Raw genomic sequence first — 19,065 nt, 5'->3', positions numbered from 1 at the left:
TCATTCCTGCGGCTTTTCCTGTTGCAGAGTGTGGGCTCTAAGGTGCTCGGGCTCAGTAGTTGCAGTTCCTGGGCTCTAGAGCACAGGCTTAGTTTCTCTGTGGCATGTGGGATCCTCTCAGAAAAGGGAACAAACCTGTGTCTCCTGCATTGGCAGGATTCTTTACCACTGACCCACCAGGGAAGCCCTATTGGTTTCTTTGATCTCTGACAATATGAGTAAAAATGGAATCTACTTTACTTGAAGTCATGCTTCTAAGATTGTGAGGAAAATTGAATATCTGTTCATAGTTCTCAGAATTATCTGTATCTTCTTTTCTGTAAAACAGCACTGGTAACTTTTGCCTATTTTTCTATTAAATTCTTGGTCATTTATGTATTTATTTGTAGAAGCTCTTTCTATATAAGTATATTAATCTTTATATGTGTTGTAAGTTGCAAATATCTCCAATTTGCCACTTACTCTTTGACTTCAATTATACTGAGTTTTACAAACATTTAAAAAATGTAGTCTAATATATCACTCTTTCATGATTTCTGTGATTCATACTATGCTTTGGTCTTTCCCATCCAAAGATTATAAAAATAATTCTCCAGAGTTTTCTAAGGTATTTATGGTTTTATATTTTATGCTGAAACTTTTAATTAGTTGGGACTATATTTTGGTATACCATGCAAAGTTCCCATATTTTATCCAGATGGTTACTCAATTCTTCCAATACCATTTATTGAATAATCCATCTTTTCTCCATTGATTTGAAATATCATCTTTATCATGTACTACATAACCATATGGACTTGGATCTATTTTGATAATTTCTGTTCTGTTCTCCTGATTTTCCTGTCTATTAATGAAACAATATCAGATTGTTCTAATTATTATAGCTTCATAACAAGAGCTAATAGCTAGCAAGCCAGTTTCTCCCTTCTAGTATCTTCTTTATCAGAATTTTCACTAGCTACCTTTGCTTATTTTCCATTTGAACGTTAGAAACGCTTGTATTGTTCCACAAGAAAAATCGTTTTGATATTTGCATTGGAATCACATGAAATTTAGAGATTACGGGAAATACACATCTCTCTGATTTTAATGCTTCCTATCCAAAATCAATTACAGTATGCCTTTTCATTTGTGTAAATCTTCTTTTATTAGTCTTCAAGTCTCTTATTAGCATTTAAGTTTTCCTCTGGCAAGTTTCCTTTTCAGTTGTTTTAATCTACTTGCATTGGCTAGAATCCTTAGAGCTTTTAAAATAAGACTGCTTACAGGGTATGTCTTTGTCGTGTTCTTAAATTTAACAGAAATGTTTCTAACATTTTCCTATTAAGAATCACATGGCAGGGGGAAGGAGAGAGTGAGATGTATAGAGAGAATAACATGGAAACTTACATTACCATATGTAAAATTTATAGCCAATGGGAATTTGTGTATGACTCAGGGAACTCAAACAGGGGCTCTGAAACAACCTAGAAGGGTGGGATGGGGAGGGAGATACATGTATACCTATGGCTGATTCATGTTGATGTTTGGAAAAAAACCAATTATGTAAAGCAATTATCCTTCCATTAAAAACTAAATAAATTTATAAAGAAAAACCATCATGGTTGAGCAGAATATATATATATATTTTTTATATTCACATGTATATATTTTTACATACATATACAAACACAGGCTATTTCTACCTACTGAGAGATTTTAAAGTTCAGGGATAAAAACTGAACTTTATTAAATGCATTTTAAGCTTCTATGGAGGTTTATAATATTTGTTTTATTTTATTTATTACTATTATAGATTTTGAAATTAAATTTTTATAATATCAAATAATTCTTGCTTTTCCAAAATAAACTTCTCCATGCTATATTAATTTTTTATATTCTGTTGGGTTCTGTTTGGAACTATTTTATTTTGGATTTTATATTAGCTTACAGAAGTGAAAATGATAGCCTGAGCTTTTTGTTCAATATTTGTTGTATTTTGAAATTAGTGTTTACTTGCATTGTGAGATATTTTGGAAGCTTACATTCTTTTTCTGTGATCTGTAGTATTAGAAAGTCAGATATAACTGCACTATCTATAGCTTTTCGTCCCCCATCCCCATCAATTTTTATTATATACATCATTTCTACATTTTTAGGGTTTGTAACATTTGCATTCTATTGACTGTTCCCATTCCTTTTTATCTCTACTTTTTCATTCACTTACTGGTTGGCTAAAATTCTCTGTCAATATCCTTAAAAAGATCTTATGTGAAAAAAAATCCATTATTTTTTATGTTAAATATTTTGCTGATGTTTTCATTTTTTTGTGTAAATGAAAACTTATCTGAGTATATTATTCTTAACTTACATTTTCTTTCCTTCAGTACTTAAAAATACTACTCTATCCCCTTCCAACACTGACAGTTGCAGTGAAGAAGTCTGAGGCTGGCATTATTTATTTTCTTTATAGGTGACCTTCTCTTTTTGCCCAGATGCCCAAAATATTCTCTAGCTTTAAGTCTAGTAACTTTATAGGGAGATTTTGGTGTTATTGTTCTATAGCAATGTTTCCCTGATACACCCTAGACATTTCTAGATTCTAGTCCTGAAAGTTTCTTTAAATATATTTTTATTTGGCTCTTTACTATAGAAACACTAATTGTGCTATTCTGGATCTTCTTTGCCTGTCTCCCAGGTAATAAGTTCTCTTCAACTCTATAGCAATATGTGGAACCACAGTTTTCACCTGTGCTGTAACAACATTTTAATGAGAAGTATTTTCCCTGTCAAATGGTTACTCCTTCTTTTTTCCAAATTTTTTTTCTTGTATTATTTCTATATAGATCTTGTGATGGTTCCTCTGTTATTACGTGGTGGTTGATATTTTAATAAGATAAGTGATTCCTGGATCAGCTATTCATAGTCAGCTTGTTTTAGGGAAAAGTCTACAAACTTGTTCACAGACAAAATAATTACCACAGCACCAGCCTGTGAGTATATGAATGAGACTGTTTAACCTTTACTCCTCAGCTAACAAAAATCACACTGCATGGCTCACCCTGTGAGTCAGAAGTGGCTTCTCTCCAGTCTTACCAATGAACCAGTTCCAGTCAGCATGGCTGTCTATATGTTTCCTCTTCAATACTGATTACTCGGCTTCTCAAAACACCTTTCTGTGCAGACTCATGGAAGCTGTATCTGCCAGTCTGCTCACTCCATCTTTGCTGATACAAACAAAGGAAAGCTGGTTTTATACCTCAGCACTCAATCCTAAAGGAAATCAACCCAATATTCATTGGAAGGACTGATGCTGAAGCTCCAATATTTTGGCCACCTGATGAGAAGAGTTGACTCATTGGAAAAGACCATGATGCTGGGGAAATTGAGGGGAGGAGAAGGGAGCAACAGAGAATGAGGTGGTCGGATGGCATCAGCAACTCAATGGACATAAGTTTAAGCAAACTCTGGGAGACAGTGAGGGACAGGGAAACACGGCATGCTGCAGTTCATAGAGTCACAGAGCAGGACGCGGCTGAGCGACTGAACAACAGCAAAATATACCACTTATTTTAAAGATGCGTGTTTGCGAATTTCTAGTGAGATGCTCAAAGCATCCTTTCTCTGTGTCTTCCTCTACTCCTGTTTGACCGTCACTGTTTCAGACAGTGCTTCCTCTTATTATATGGTTTAAGTTTCAGGTGTCTTCTTTTCTCAGTGATAACAGAACTTTTGCTTCTGCTTTTCATTATCTTTGTTGCTTTGGATAATTCCAAGAAAATAAGAAGTACTGATTTTGTTTTATACTTTCAAAAAACAGAAATATAGTTGATAAGGTTAAATTGCAGCTTCCATTTTGGAAATAATTAATTTAAAATTCAGTCAGCTGAAATTCCAACAAAGTTTTTGTTAGAACTACAGCTCACCAAACTGGCTTTAAGACCATAAGCAAGTAAGCACAGTACCTACATATGTGTCAGTCTTGGCGTCATTCTCACACATTTCTTACTTTTCATCATCTACTCAGAAGCAAGCATTTGATGGTAATGGGGGCTAAGTATCAGATGGGCTAATATCTCTTGGAAATGGCTAAATTAAGTCCTCAGTAACTTCTTTCCATTATTAATAATAGCATCATTCTATGCTCACTTTAATTTTATAAGAGAGAATTTTCTTTTCACTTCAGTTGCCTATCTAGTACTTACTGAACATATATACAAGCAACTTTGATGAAACTTTTCCCACAGGAACTGTCACTTCATGGATAGATTTCATAAAAATCAAATATTTCACCAAACTGAACAATCTTCATAGGCCCCAACTCCATTAGAAAGCTTCTGTAGAACATGTAAATGCCTTTGTCTTTCAGTTCAGTTCAGTTGCTCAGTCATGTCTGACTCTTTGGACCCCATGGACTGCAGCACGCCAGGATTCTCTGTCCATCACCAACTCGAGGAACTTGCACAAACTCTTTGTCCTTAGATATTGTTAATATCCAATTTTATTGAATTGTGATTAGAAAGTGTTGACTATAATATGTCTCATTTTTTTAATTTATTGAGATTAATATCTGGTTAATATGAAATGGTGATTGCAGTCATGAAATTATAAGATGCTTACTGCTTGGAAGGAAATTTATGACCAACCTAGATAGCATATTGGAAAGCTGAGACATTACTTTGCCAACAAAGGTCCGTCTAGTCAAGGCTATGGTTTTTCCAGTGGTCATGTATGGGTGTGAGAGTTGGACTGTAAAGAAAGCTGAGCACCGAAGAATTGATGCTTTTGAACTGTGGTGTTGGAGAAGACTCTTGAGAGTCCCTTGGACTGCAAGGAGATCCAACCAGTCCATTCTAAACGAGATCAGTCCTGGGTGTTCTTTGGAAGGACTGATGCTAAAGCTGAAACTCCAATACTTTTGGCGACCTCATGAGAAGAGTTGACTCATTGGAAAAGACTCTGATGCTGGGAGGGATTGGGGGCAGGAGGAGAAGGGGATGACAGAGGATGAGATGGATGGATGGCATCACCGACTCGATGGACATGAGTTTGAGTGAACTCTGGGAGTTAGTAATAGAGAGGGAGGCCTGGCGTGCTGCAATTCGTGGGGTCGCAAACAGTCGGACACAACTGAGCGACTGAACTGAACTGAACATGAAATGTCTATTTTCATGAATGTTCTTGAGTATTAAAAAATGGAATATTCCCAATCATCAGTTCCTACATGTAAGTCATAGCAATTACTATATTATTTATCTTATATTAGTCATCTTTAGCCTTACTTTTTCCTCTCATTTTCGCCCCTTTTCCTATAATTCCTGTTACTGCTGAAGTGTAAATTAGAGACACATTTGTAGCTAATATCACCCTTACAAATTGCATTTCATGGCATCAAATGGCCTGTAGCATTAATTTCCTTGAAATGATTCAACTTCCTAAATTCCACCTTATCCAACATTAATATCAGGGCTTCAACTTTTATTTGGGGAGAGTTGGTTTCTCTTTTAACTTGCTCTACTGTCTTTTTGCTCACCCATTCATTTTCAAACATCTTATAGCTTTAAATGTTCACTAGTTCATCAAATTTGGTTTTGATATATAGCTCAATTTGAAAAGTTTATTAATTTAATAGATGCTTCAAACACATTTATTGATATAGTAGATTTTTTAGCTATAGTATTCTCATTTTTAGTTTGTTTTTTGTTTTATATAGTTTTTAAAAATATCTTTAACTTTGTGGCCTGTTGATATCTGTACATTAATTTTAAACCCTAATAGTTAACTATATAGTCTATTATTCAATGATTTTCATGGATTTCCAGATGAGTGATTTCAAACAAAATTCTTCTAAAATGATTATTGGTAAAGACACCAAAATATTTTTAAAATATGCATTTAAGCTCCAAAGTTATGTCATGTTCAATGGAAAGACACTGTATGCATTTCAATTTGGACCAGAAATAATACAGTAATGCCTGCTATCACTGTTATGGTTATGTAATTATCTGAGAGAAAGAGAAAAATGGCATAAAAATTATATATATGGAATATAACTGGAATTCTCAAAAGAATCAAATGCATCAAAAACTACTATGAATAATAGGAGAATTCACAAATTAAAATATACAAATTAATTGTTTTCATATGTTTAAATAATCACAAGATGTATTGGATCAAAAATCCCATTTAAAATATAATTTCTACTATAAAATACCTAAGAGAAAATTTCAAAAGTTTGTGAGAGGGAAAAAAATTTTCAAAAGTTTGTGAGAGGGAAAATATAGACATTTAACACTCTTGTAGGGTATAAAATAAGATCTGAACTAACAAAAAGACACACTATTTTCTTAGATAGGAAGATAATTAAATGCTGTAATTTTATAAATTAGTAATATCAATTTATAATATATCAATAAATTTTTATTATAGCACACTAACACTTTTTGTCTGAAATTAGATAAGCTGATTTTAAATATCATGTGAAAAATAATACAAATTTTCAGTAGAATTCTGAGAAAGAGGAGCAATTTTTTCAAAAGCTCACTGAATATTAAAATATATTATAAAGCTAAAATAATTCAAATTGTGTGATACTGGCTATGGATAGACAGCAGAACATAACAAAATAGAGAAACAGCGGAATTCAATTTGGAAACTTAGTATATGATTTTAAAAATTTGACATTTCAAATTAATAGAGTTAAAAGAACAGAACAGAACAGTCATCTAAAAAATGTTATATCAACTCCTGACAATTTACCAGAATATAATGAGAACAGATCAAAGACTTACTTGCAAAATTAAACCTTCAAAGTAATAGGAAAAAAATGTGAGAAACTTTTTAAAAAAATTTTAAGATGGGAGTAGCACTTCAGATTAAAACAAAAACATCCTAAAGCCATAAAGTCAAAGTGAAAGCATTAGTCTCTCAGTCATGTTCGACTCTTGACAACCCCATGGACTACAGCTCACCATAAAACCATAAAAAGTACAGGTTAATGTAACTACATTTTTTTAAAAACTTCTTCATGGCAACGTTATCATAAACAAGGTCAAAAGATAAATGACAACTAAGAAAAAATAGTTGCAACTTACACCACAGAAAAATTTTTTAGCATTTAAAGAGCTCCTAGAAAGTGAAACGAAAACAACCAACAATTGAAGAGAAAAATGAGAGAGAAGAACAAGACGGCGGAGGAGGAGGTGGATGTGGAGTACAACTCTCTCCATAGATAAACCAGAAATACATCTTCAGACACAGAAGTACATGCAGAACACCAGCTGAGAGAGGACAGGGGTACCTGACCAGAGGAAAAGAATATATAGACCCATGCAAAACTCGGTAGGAGGAAGGAACTAGGGGGGAAAACAGGAGAATTAGTAGGACTGGCCCTGCCCTTGGCGGGTGGGGGAACTGAAGCAGGGGTCCGATCCCCACATCCAGACAACTGTCTGACTCAGAGGAGAAACATTTAAGGCTGAGAGTGAAACAGCTGATCTGTGGCAGCCTACACAGAGTAAGAATCAGACAGTCCTTGCCACAGCCATACATATCCCGGACAGGACAGATTGAGGGGAGGTGAGGGAGGAGACTGCGATGGGAAATGCCTGTGGAGGAAAGCCAGGCAGCCATGGAAGCAAGGCGATACTGCTGAGTCATGCGTAGGGGGTGGAGCCATCACCATAGCCTCTCTCTCCCCACACACCAGCATTGGCTGCTGAAAAAGAGAGAGGCTGGCCCATCAAACACCTGACAAACTGAACTGCAGAGCAGGACCCCACCCAGGGTGTTCCTTTAAGTAACTGATGCGCGCAACTACAGAGTAGGACACTACCCAGGGTGTCCCTGTAAGTGCCTGACACCCCAATCTACAGAGTAAGACCCCAGCCAGGGGGGCCCCTCTAAGTGCCTGACACTCTGAACAACAGAGAAGGACCCCAGGCAAGGGAGCCCTCTAAGTGCCTGAACAGGCGGAGCTACAGAGAAGGACTGACCAAAGAGGCCTGTTGATTGCCAGCTACAAGAGGCTCGAGAAAAGACTCTGATAGGGCTATAATTCCTGCAGTGGAGGCAATCCATGTCCCTGCACACTTGGTGCCACCAGGGTCCCCGCAATCCAAGCAGCTTCATCACCTTCACACTCAACTCTCACTGGGGCAGAGCTGCCACAGGCAAAAAAGTCTTGCATCTATATGCCCAGGGTCACTTTGGTAGTGTATGACTCCTTGCAACCCTGCAGACTGTGCCTGCCAGGCTTCTCTGTCAGGGAAGGGGTTCCCCAGGCAAGAACGCTGGTGCGTATGGGCCCATACTGGTTGCCATACCCTTCTAGAGCACTATATTTCCTGCTGTCCCAGCTGCCAACTCCCCTGAGTACCTGGTGCTGCCAGAAACCCTGTGACCCAAGCAGCTGCACCACCTCCACACCTGGCCCTCACAGGGGCAAACCCAAGCCCTCCAGGGCAGCCTCAGGAGCAAACTGACCCAAAGGCAGAGGTGGAAATAAAACCACAATTGAAACCCAAGAGCAGTGTGCCTAAGGAAAAAGACCCAAAACTTTCCCATCAGTTGTACAAGCTGCAGATTAAATCCACACGATCAACTAAGCAGACTCTGTGTCTGTGGAATATATAAAAGGTCATTGAGAACCTCCATAAAAGAAAATGCACTAGTTCTGATAGCTGTGGACATTGGAGACAAGAACACACAGGAGTAGGACCAGATTAGAATCTGAGCTGCCCCCACAGCAGGTCCAGAGATCAGCACAGTGCTGGAGGGCATCCTAGGGAGGTGAGGTGGATTGTGACTCCCAGTAAGGGAAAGGACTCTGACAGCAGTGACTCAAGAAAAACATTGATTATTCTTATGTTTTGACTTGTTCTGTAGATTCTTTTGGATTTCCACACCCCCCTTCATTCCCCCTATGTTGTGGGTGTTGATTTTATCGGCACTATAAAATCTAATTAAGCTTTTTTTAAATCCCTCAGTCAAAGTTTTTATTGTTGTTATAAACCTCTGCCTCTACGTCAGGCTTTTGCAGTTCTGTGGAGTTTTTTTTTTTTTCTCTCTTTTATTAATTTAAAATTTTTAATTTTTTAAACCTATTATTATTTTTCTACATTTATTTCTTTGCTTGCTTTTCCTACTCTTCTTTTCCCCTTGCAGTTAATCTTTAATGTATATAAATCTTCTTTACCTACCTCTGTTTAATTTTGTATATCTATCCTTTCTTTCTTTTCTTTCTTTCCTTTCCACTCAACATAGTTGTTAGTTTTATTTTCATTGCTTTATTCCCTGATTGGCATCTTGCTTTAGATTTGTTTTCCAGTTTGTGTTTTAGTTAGTTTTTGGTTTCCTTTGTTCACCAAGTCAACCTATTGTACTTTTTGTTGGACTGTTTTGATTTTGCTTATGGGTGTATATGTATATGTGTATATTCAGTCATACTTTTTATTGCTGCTATAAGCCTCTGTCTATACGTTGGGCTTTTGCTGTTCTGTGGTGTGTTCCTTTTCTCCCCCCTTTTTTACTTCTTCCATTTTTTTTCCTCTTTTTTATAATTTTAATTTTTAATTTTTTTAAACCTATTGTATTTTTCTACATTTATTCCTTTGTTTGGCTTTCCTACTGATCTTTTTCCCTTAAAGTTAATCTTTTATGTATATAAATCTGCTTCATCTACCTCTATTAACTTTGTGTATCTATTCTTTCTTTCTTCTCTTTCTTTCCTTTCCTCTCAACACATTTGTTAGTTTTGTTTTCATTGTTTTATTCCCCACTTGGCACCTTGCTTTTGTTTTGTTTTCTAGTTTGTGCTTCCATTAGTTTTGTTATCTGGTAAGTATAATTTTTGATTTCCTTTGTTTGCCAGGTCAATCTACGGTACTTTATTTTTGTTGGACTGGTTTGACTTTTCTCATGGATGTATATGTACATGTGTATATTCCATTATTTTAACTATTATTTGCCTGATTTTGTAACTGCTGTTTGTCTGGGGTTCATCTTTGGTTTCTTGGTTTTGGATATTTGGATATTTGTTTTAATCTCACGTAATGCCATAGTAAACCACTTGTGGAATCTTTGTTCCTGATGAGATCAAGCCCTGAGCCATTGGAGTGGGAGCACTGACTCCAAGACCCTAGACTACCAGAGAACTAACTCTGTGGACTATGTTAGTCGCTCAGTTGTGTCCAACTCTTTGCGACCCCAGGCTTCTCTGTCCACAGAATTCTCCAGGGAAGAATACTGGAGTGGATTGCCATTCTCTTCTCCAGAGGAACTCCCCAACCCAGGGATCGAACCCTGGTCTCCAGCCTCACAGGTAGATTCTTTATTGTTTGAGTTACAGGGAAGACTAGCTAACCCTAGGGAGCATCAAATAATGAGAATTCACACAAAGGAAACCACTTGAATACGAGACCTGGCATCACCTAACCACCAGTAGCACCCTGTGCAGGATGCTTCATCTAAACAACAAACAAAACAAAAAATACAAAGCCAATCATCAGCAGACAGGATTACCACCTCATATAGCCTTGTCCATCAGAGGAAAAATAAACAAACAAAAACTTAGCACAAATCTCACCCTATATGAAGCTTACACAAACCACTGGACTAATCTAAGGAGGGCAGAAACCAAAAGAAGGAAAGAATTCAACTTTCCTTGAAGCCTGGTAAAAGGAGACCTCAAACACAATAACTTTAAAAAAAAAAATGAAAAGGCAGAGAAATACTGCACAAATGAAGGAACAAACTAGAAACACAGAAGTCCAAATAAATAAAGAGGAAATAGGAAAATTACCTGAAAAATAATTCAGAATAATTATAGTAAAGATGATCAAAAACCTTGAAAACAAAATGTAGAACATGCAAGAATCAATTAACAAAGACCCAGAAGAATTCCAGAATGAGTATACAGAGACAAACAATTACTGAAATTAAAAATACTCTAGAAGGAATCAATAGCAGAATATCTGAAGCAGAAGAATGAATCAGTGAGTTGAAAGATAAAATGGTAGAAATAACTTCTGAAGAGCAGAATAAAGTAAAAAGAATGAAAAGAACTGAGGATAGTCTCAGAGACCTCTGGGACCATATCAAATGCACCAACATTCGAATTATAGGGGTCCCAGAAGAAGACGAGAAAAAGAAAGGGTATGAGAAAATTTTTGAAGAGATTATAGTTGAAAATTTCCCTAACATGGAAAAGGAAATAGTCAATCAAGTCCAAGAGGCACAAAGAGTCCCTTACAGGATAAACCCAAGGAGATACACACCAAGACACATACTAATCAAACTAATAAAGACTAAACACAAAGAAAGAATATTAAAAGCAGCAAGGGAGAAGCAACAGGTAACATACAAGGGAAACCCCATACACTTAACAGCTGATCTTTCAGCAGAAACTCACAGGCCAGAAGGAAATGGAAGGATATATTTAAAGCATTGAAAGGGAAAAATCTACAACCAAGATTACAGTATCCAGCAAGGATCACATTCAAAATTGATAGAGAAATAAAAAGCTTTTCAGATAAGCAAAAGTTAAGAGAATTCAGTATCATCAAACCAGCTTTACAACAAATGTTAAAGGGACTTATATAGCCAAGAAATACAAGAGAAGAAAAAAGATCTATAAAATCAACCCCAAACAATTAAGAAAATGGCAATAGGAACATATGTATCAATAATTACTTTAAATGTAAATGGATTAAATACTCCATCAAAAGACACAGACTGGCTGAATGGATACAAAAACAAGACCCATATATATGCTGTCTACAAGAAACCCACTTCAGACCTAAAGATACATATAGACTGAAAGTAAAAGGATGGAAAATATATTCCATGCAAATGGAAAGCAAAAGACAGCAGGAGTAGCAATCCTCATATCAGACAAAATAGACCTTAAAATAAAGAAGATTACAAGAGATAAAGAAGGACACTACATAATGATCAAGGGATCAATCCAAGAGGAAGACATACAATTGTAAATACCTATGCACCCAACATAGGAGCACCTCAGTACATAAGACAAACACTAACAGACACAAAAGGAGAAACTGACAGTAACACAATAAGAGTAGGAGATTTTAACACCCCACTCACACCAATGGACAGATCATCAAAACAGAAAATTAATCAGGAAACACAAGTTTTAAATGATACATTAGATGAGATGGCTCTTATTGATACCTTCAGGACATTCCATCCAAATGCAGAAGAATACATCTTTTTCTTAAGTGCACATGGAACATTCTCCAGGATAGACACATCTTGGGTCACAAATCAAACCTCAGTAAATTTAAGAAAATTAAAACCATATCAAGCATCTTCTCTGACCACAATGCTATGAAACTAGATATTGATTACAAGAAAAAACTGTAAGAAACACAAACACGTGGAGATTAAACAACACATTTCTAAATAACCAACAGGTTACTGAAGAAATCAAAAGGGAAATCAAAAAATTTCTAGAAACAAATGGCAGTGAAAACACAATAACTCAAAACCTATGGGATGCAGCAAAAGCAGTTTGAAGAGGGAAGTTTATAGCAATACAATCCTACCTCAAGAAACAAGAAAAATATTGAATAGATGTTAGGTGTAAACCTAACTTTACACCTAAAGCAACTGGAAAAAGAAGAACAAAAAAGCCCCAAAATTAGTAGAAGGAATGAAATCATAAAGATCTGAGCAGAAATAAATGAAAAAGAGATGAAAGAAACAATAGTAAAAGATTAATAAAACTAAAAGCTGTTTTTTGAAAAGATAAACAAAATTGACAAGCCTTTAGCCAGACTCATCAAGAAAAAAAGAAGAATCAAATCAACAAAATTAGAAATGAAAAAGGAGAGGTTACAACAGAAAATGCAGAAATACACAAGATTATAAGAGACGATTATGAGCAATTATATGGCAATGAAATGAATAACCTGGAAGAAATGGGCAGATTCTTAGAAAAGTTCAATATACTGAATCAGGAAGAAATAGAAATTATGAACAACCCAATGACAAGCACTGAAGTTGAAGCTGTGTGTCAAAAATCTCCCAAAAAACAAAAGCCCAGGACCAGATGGCTTCACAGTAGAGTTCTATCAAACATTTAGAGAAGATAAAATGCCTATCCTTCTAAAATTCTTTCAAAAAATTGCAGAGGAAGGAATAATTCCAAACTCATTCTAAGAGGCCACCACGTCCTGATCCCAAAACCAGACAAAGACAACACAAAAAAAGAAAACTAGGCCAATATCACTGATGAACATAAATGCAAAAATCCTCAACAAAATTTTAAGAAACAGAATTCAGCAACACATCAAAAAGCTCATGCACCATGATCAAGTTGGGTTTATTCCAGAAATGCAATGATTCTTCAAAATACACAAATCAACCAATGTGATACACCATATTAACAAACTGAAAGACAAAAACTATATGATCATCTTAATAGAGGCAGGAAAAGCCTTTGACAAAATTCAGCACCCATTTATGATTAAAACTCTTCAAAAAACAGGCACAGAAGGAACCTACCTCAACGTAGTAAAGGCCATATATGATAATCCTACAGCAAACATTATTCTCAGTGGTGAAAAACTGAAAGCATTCCCCCTAAGATCAGGAACAAGACAAGGTTGTCCACTTTTGCCACTATTATTCAACATATTTCTGGAAGTCCTAGCTATAGCAATTAGAGAAGAAAAAGAAATAAAAGGAATGCAGAGTGGAAAAGAAGAAGTAAAGCTTTCACTGTTTGCAGATGACATGATACTGCACAGAGAAAACCCTAAAGATAGTACCAGAAAATTACTAGAGCTTATCAGTGAATTTAGCAAAGTTGCAGGGTACAAAATCAATACACAGAAATCCCTCAATTTCTACATACTAACAATAAAAAATCAGAAATAGAAATTAAGGAAGCAATACCATTCACCACTGCAACAAAAAGAATTAAATATCTAGGAATAAACTTACCTAAGGAGACAAAAGAACACAAAAGATTATAAGACACTAATGAAAGAAATCAAAGATGATATAAACAGATGGAGAGATATTCCATGTTCCTGGGTAGGAAGAATCAATATTATGAAAATGACTATACTACCAAATGCAATCTACAGATTCAATGCGATCCCTATCAAATTACCAATGGCATTTTAAACAGAACTAGAACAAAAAATTTCACAATTCATATGGAAACACAAAAGACCCCGAATAGCCAAAGCAGTCTTGAGAAAGAAGAATGGAGCTGGAGGAATCAACCTTCCTGACTTCAGATTATACTACAAAGCTACAGTCATCAAGACAGTATGGTACTGGCACAAAAACAGAAATATAGACAAATGGAATAAGATAGAAAGCCCAGAAATAAGCCCATGCACCTATGGGTACCTTATTTTCAACAAAGGAGGCAAGAATATACAATGGGGCAAAGATAGCTTCTTCAATAAATGGTGCTGGAAAAACTGGACAGCTACATGTAAAAGAATGAAATTAGAACACTTCCTAACACCATACACAAAGATAAACTCAAAATGGATTAAAGATCTAAAGGTAAGACCAGAAACTATAAAACTCTTAGAGGAAAACATAAGCAGAACACTCGATGACATAAATCAAAGCAAGATCCTCTATGACCCACCTCCTAGAGTAATGGAAATAAAAACAAAAGTAAAAAAAGTGGTACCTGACTAAACTTAAAGCTTTTGCATAGCAAAGGAAACTATAAGCAAGGTGAAAAGACAATCCTCAGAATGGGAGAAAATAACAACAAATGAAACAACTGACATAGGATTAATTTCCACAATATACAAGCAGCTCATACAACTCAATGCCAGAAAAACAAACAACCCAATCAAAAAGTGGGAAAAAGACCTAAACAGACATTTCTCCAAAAAAGACATACAGATGTCTAACAAACACATGAAAGATGCTCAACATCCCTCATTATTAAAGAAATGCAAATCAAAACTACAACGAGCTATCACCTCACACTAGTCAGAATGGCCATCATCGAAAAGTCTACACACAATAAATGTTGGAGAGGGTGTGGAGAAAAGGGAACACTCTTGCAGTGTTGGTGGGAATGTAAATTGATACAGCCACTATGGAAGATGGTATGGAGATTCCTTAAAAAACTAGTAATAAAACCACCATATGACCCAGCAATCCCACTCCTAGGTATATACTCTGAGGAAACCAAAATTTAAAGACACATATATCTCATGGTTCATTGCAGCACTATTTACAATAGCTAGAACCAACCTAGATGCCCATTGACAGATGAATAGATAAAGAAGTTGTGGTACATATACACTGCCAGGAGCCAGCACGAGGAGTCCCGCCCGTAGCAAATGTCATGAGGTTAAGAGGTCCGACAGGCAAAGGTGAGTTGGGCCTTAAGGGAGCCTTGCTGAATTTTCTCAAACATCTACCCCCAAAACCAGAGTCTGCCTGCCTTACTGCATTATACTTTCCACCTACTCGTCTGACATAACAGGGGGCTATCCCCGACCACCTTTCTCTGGAAAAAGTTAACTTAGAGCTCCAACTGGTCTCCTGCATATGAAAGGAATGTTTCAGCTCAAATCCCTCTGATGGCTCTCTAACTTGCCTGATAGGTTCCCCCGGACTTTTACAACTTGTGATTGTTTACAGCCCCGCAACCATGAGAGGCATGAAGCTTAAAACATCTTAAAGATATAGAGCCTTTTAGAGCTAAGAATTAGTTTGGTGAAGGGTTTCACTGTTGACTCAATGACTGCTGCCAGGCCTCCATATCCTTTACCTTTTAGGCACCTGGGAAGATATTAATCAATGTAAACAGGATGCAGAAATAGGAATATAGTAGTTTTGATGTTAGCAATACTAGACTTTTGAGTTAATGAGTTTTCTCTTTGTTATTAATCACTGTACTCCTCTTTCTTTGTTATATATAGATGTGTCCTTGCTATGTAAGAATGTAACTTTATTTAGTGCTTTCTGAGAGTGGCACCAGACTTTGGAAAGAACGACACTTTTAAGGGCAAATAAGTTTTCTTGTTGACAGATCCTTATCAGAAAAGGGCCGTAAAATGTTAATTGGCCTCCTGGCCAGAAGATGATGTAAATCACCTAAGACTTGTGTATAAGCTAGGTATGCAGAGAGAAAGCCTGGTCTCGATAAGAGTCAGGGCTGCTGATGCTGCATAATTTTGTGTTATCCGTTGATCTCTATGTACAACCAAAGTATAAAAAGTTTTCCTGAACAATAAAGGATGAGCCAGTCACTGGAAAGACTGGTTTCCCCCATATGGTCTTTTCAAACTCCTTTTCAGGCTGAATTCCCATCTGGGGCGTGAAGGCTCACCATGTCTATTTACTTGTCCTGGCTTCAAGACCCACGCAAGAGGGAGCCCAAGGTGGGGCACCCTCCGCTATTCAAGTGTGCACTGGTGGCCTATGCAGATGATGCAAACCTCTTGTCTCAAGGTTTTATTAGCTCTCCACGTAAACCAAGTTATTCAGCATCTTTTCTCCACTAATTTTCCTTCTATACTATTCTTTCCTAATCTCTTTTTATATTTCTAAATAAGTAAGTTTTTCCTCGCCTACTCCATCTCCCCTTTGAATTCCCTGGATCCACTGGGGCTGGACCTCGGCAATACACAATGGTATATTCAGTTCAGTTCGGTCACTCAGTCATGTCTGACTCTTTGCAACCCCATTAATCCAAGCACACCAGGCCTCCCTGTCCATCACCATCTCCCAGAGTTCACTCAGGCTCATGTACATTGAGTCGGTGATGCCATCCAGCCATCCCATCCTCTGTCGTCCCCTTTTCCTCCTGACACAAATCCTTCCCAGCATCAGAGTGTTATCCAATGAGTCAACTCTCCCCAAGAGGTAGCCAAAGTACTGGAGTTCAGCTTTAGCATCATTCCTTCCAAAGAAATCCCAGGGCTGATCTCCTGTAGAATGGACTGGTTGGATCTCCTTGCAGTCCAAGGGACTCTCCAGAGTCTTCTCCAACACCACAGTTCAAAAGCATCAATTCTTCGGCGCTCAGCTTTCTTCACAGTCCAACTCTCACATCCATACATGACCACTGGAAAAATCATAGCCTTAACTAGACAGATCTTTGTTGGCAAAGTAATGTCTCTGCTTTCCAATATGCTATCTAGGTTGGTCATAACTTTTCTTCCAAGGAGTAAGTGTCTTAATTTCATGGCTGCAATCACCATCTGCAGTGATTTTGGAGCCCCCCAAAATAAAATCTGACACTGTTTACACTGTTTTCCCATCTATTTGCCATGAAGTGATGGGACCAGATGCCATGATCTTCATTTTCTGAATGTTGAGCTTTAAGCCAACTTTTTCACTCTCCTCTTTCACTTTCATCAAGAGGCTTTTTAGTTTCTCTTCACTTTCTGCCATAAGGGTGGTGTCATCTGCATATCTGAGCTCATTTATATTTCTCCCGGCAATCTTGACTCCAGCTTGTGCTTCTTCCAGCTCAGCGTTTCTCATGATGCACTCTGCATAGAGGTTAAATAAGCAGGGTGACAATATACAGCCTTGACATACTCCTTTTCCTATTTGGAAACAGTCTGCTGTTCCATGTCCAGTTCTAACTGTTGGTTCCTGACCTGCATATTGGTTTCTCAAGAGGCAGGTCAGCTGGTCTGGTATTCCCATCTCTTTCAGAATTTTCCACAGTTGATTGTGATACACACAGTCAAAGGCTTTGGCATAGTCAATAAAGCAGAAATAGATGTTTTTCTGGAACTCTCTTGCTTTTTCCATGATCCAGCAGATGTTGGCAATTTGATCTCTGGTTCCTCTGCCTTTTCTAAAGCCAGCTTGAACATCTGGAAGTTCACAGTTCACGTATTGCTAAAGCCTGGCTTGGAGATTTTGAGCATTACTTTACTAGCATGTGAGATGAGTTCAACTGTGCAGTAGTTTGAGCATTCATCAGGATTGCCTTTCTTTGGTGTTGGAATGAAAACCGATCTTTTCCAGTCCTGTGGCCACTGCTGAGTTTTCCAAATTTGCTGGCATGTTGGGTGCAGCACTTTCACAGCACCATCTTTTAGGATTTGAAATAGCTCAACTGGAATGCCATCACCTCCACTAGCTTTGTTCATAGTGATGCTTTCTAAGGCCCACTTGACTTCACATTCCAGAATGTCTGGCTCTAGGTCAGTGATCATACCATCGTGATTATCTTGGTCATGAAGATCTTTTTTGTACAGTTCTTCTGTGTTCTTGCCACTTCTTCTTAATATCTTCTGCTTATGTTAGGTTCATACCATTTCTGTCCTTTATTGAGCCTATCTTTGCATGAAATGTTCTCTTGGTATCTCTAATTTTCTTGAAGAGATCTCTAGTCTTTCCCATTCTGTTCTTGTCCTCTATTTCTTTGCATTGATCGCTGAGGAAAGCTTTCTTATCTCTTCTTGCTATTCTTTGGAACTCTGCATTCAAATGCTTATATGTTTCCTTTTCTCCTTTGCTTTTCAGTTTTCTTCTTTTCACAGCTATTTTAAGGCCTCCCCAGACAGCCATTTGTTTTTTTGCATTTCTTTTAAATGGGGATGGTCTTGATCCCTGTCTCCTGTACAATGTCACGAACCTCAGTCCATAGTTCATCAATGGAATATTACTCAGCCATCAAAAGGAACACATCTGAGTCAGTTCTGATGAGTTGGATGAACCTAGAACCTATCAGAGTGAAGTGAGTCAGAAAGAGAAAGATAAATATCATATTCTAACACATATATATGGAATCTAGAAAATTGGTACTGAAGAATTATTTTCAGGACTGCAATGAAGAAATAGATATATAGAATAGACTTACGGACACGGGGAGAGGGGAGGAGAGATTGAGATGTATGGAAAGAGTAACATGGAAACTTACATTACCATATGTAAAATAGATAACCAATGGGAATTTGCTGTATGGTTCAGGAAACTTAAACAGGTGCTCCGTATCAATCTAGAGGGGTGGATGGGGTGGAGATGGGAGAGAGGTTCAAAAGGGAGGGGATATATGTATACCTATGGCTGATTCATGTTGAGTTTTGACAGAAAACAACAAAATTCTGTAAA

Source organism: Capricornis sumatraensis, chromosome 18, assembly GCF_032405125.1.
Source record: "Capricornis sumatraensis isolate serow.1 chromosome 18, serow.2, whole genome shotgun sequence".
Taxonomy (NCBI): Eukaryota; Metazoa; Chordata; class Mammalia; order Artiodactyla; family Bovidae; genus Capricornis; species Capricornis sumatraensis.
This window is presented reverse-complemented; position numbering follows the sequence as displayed.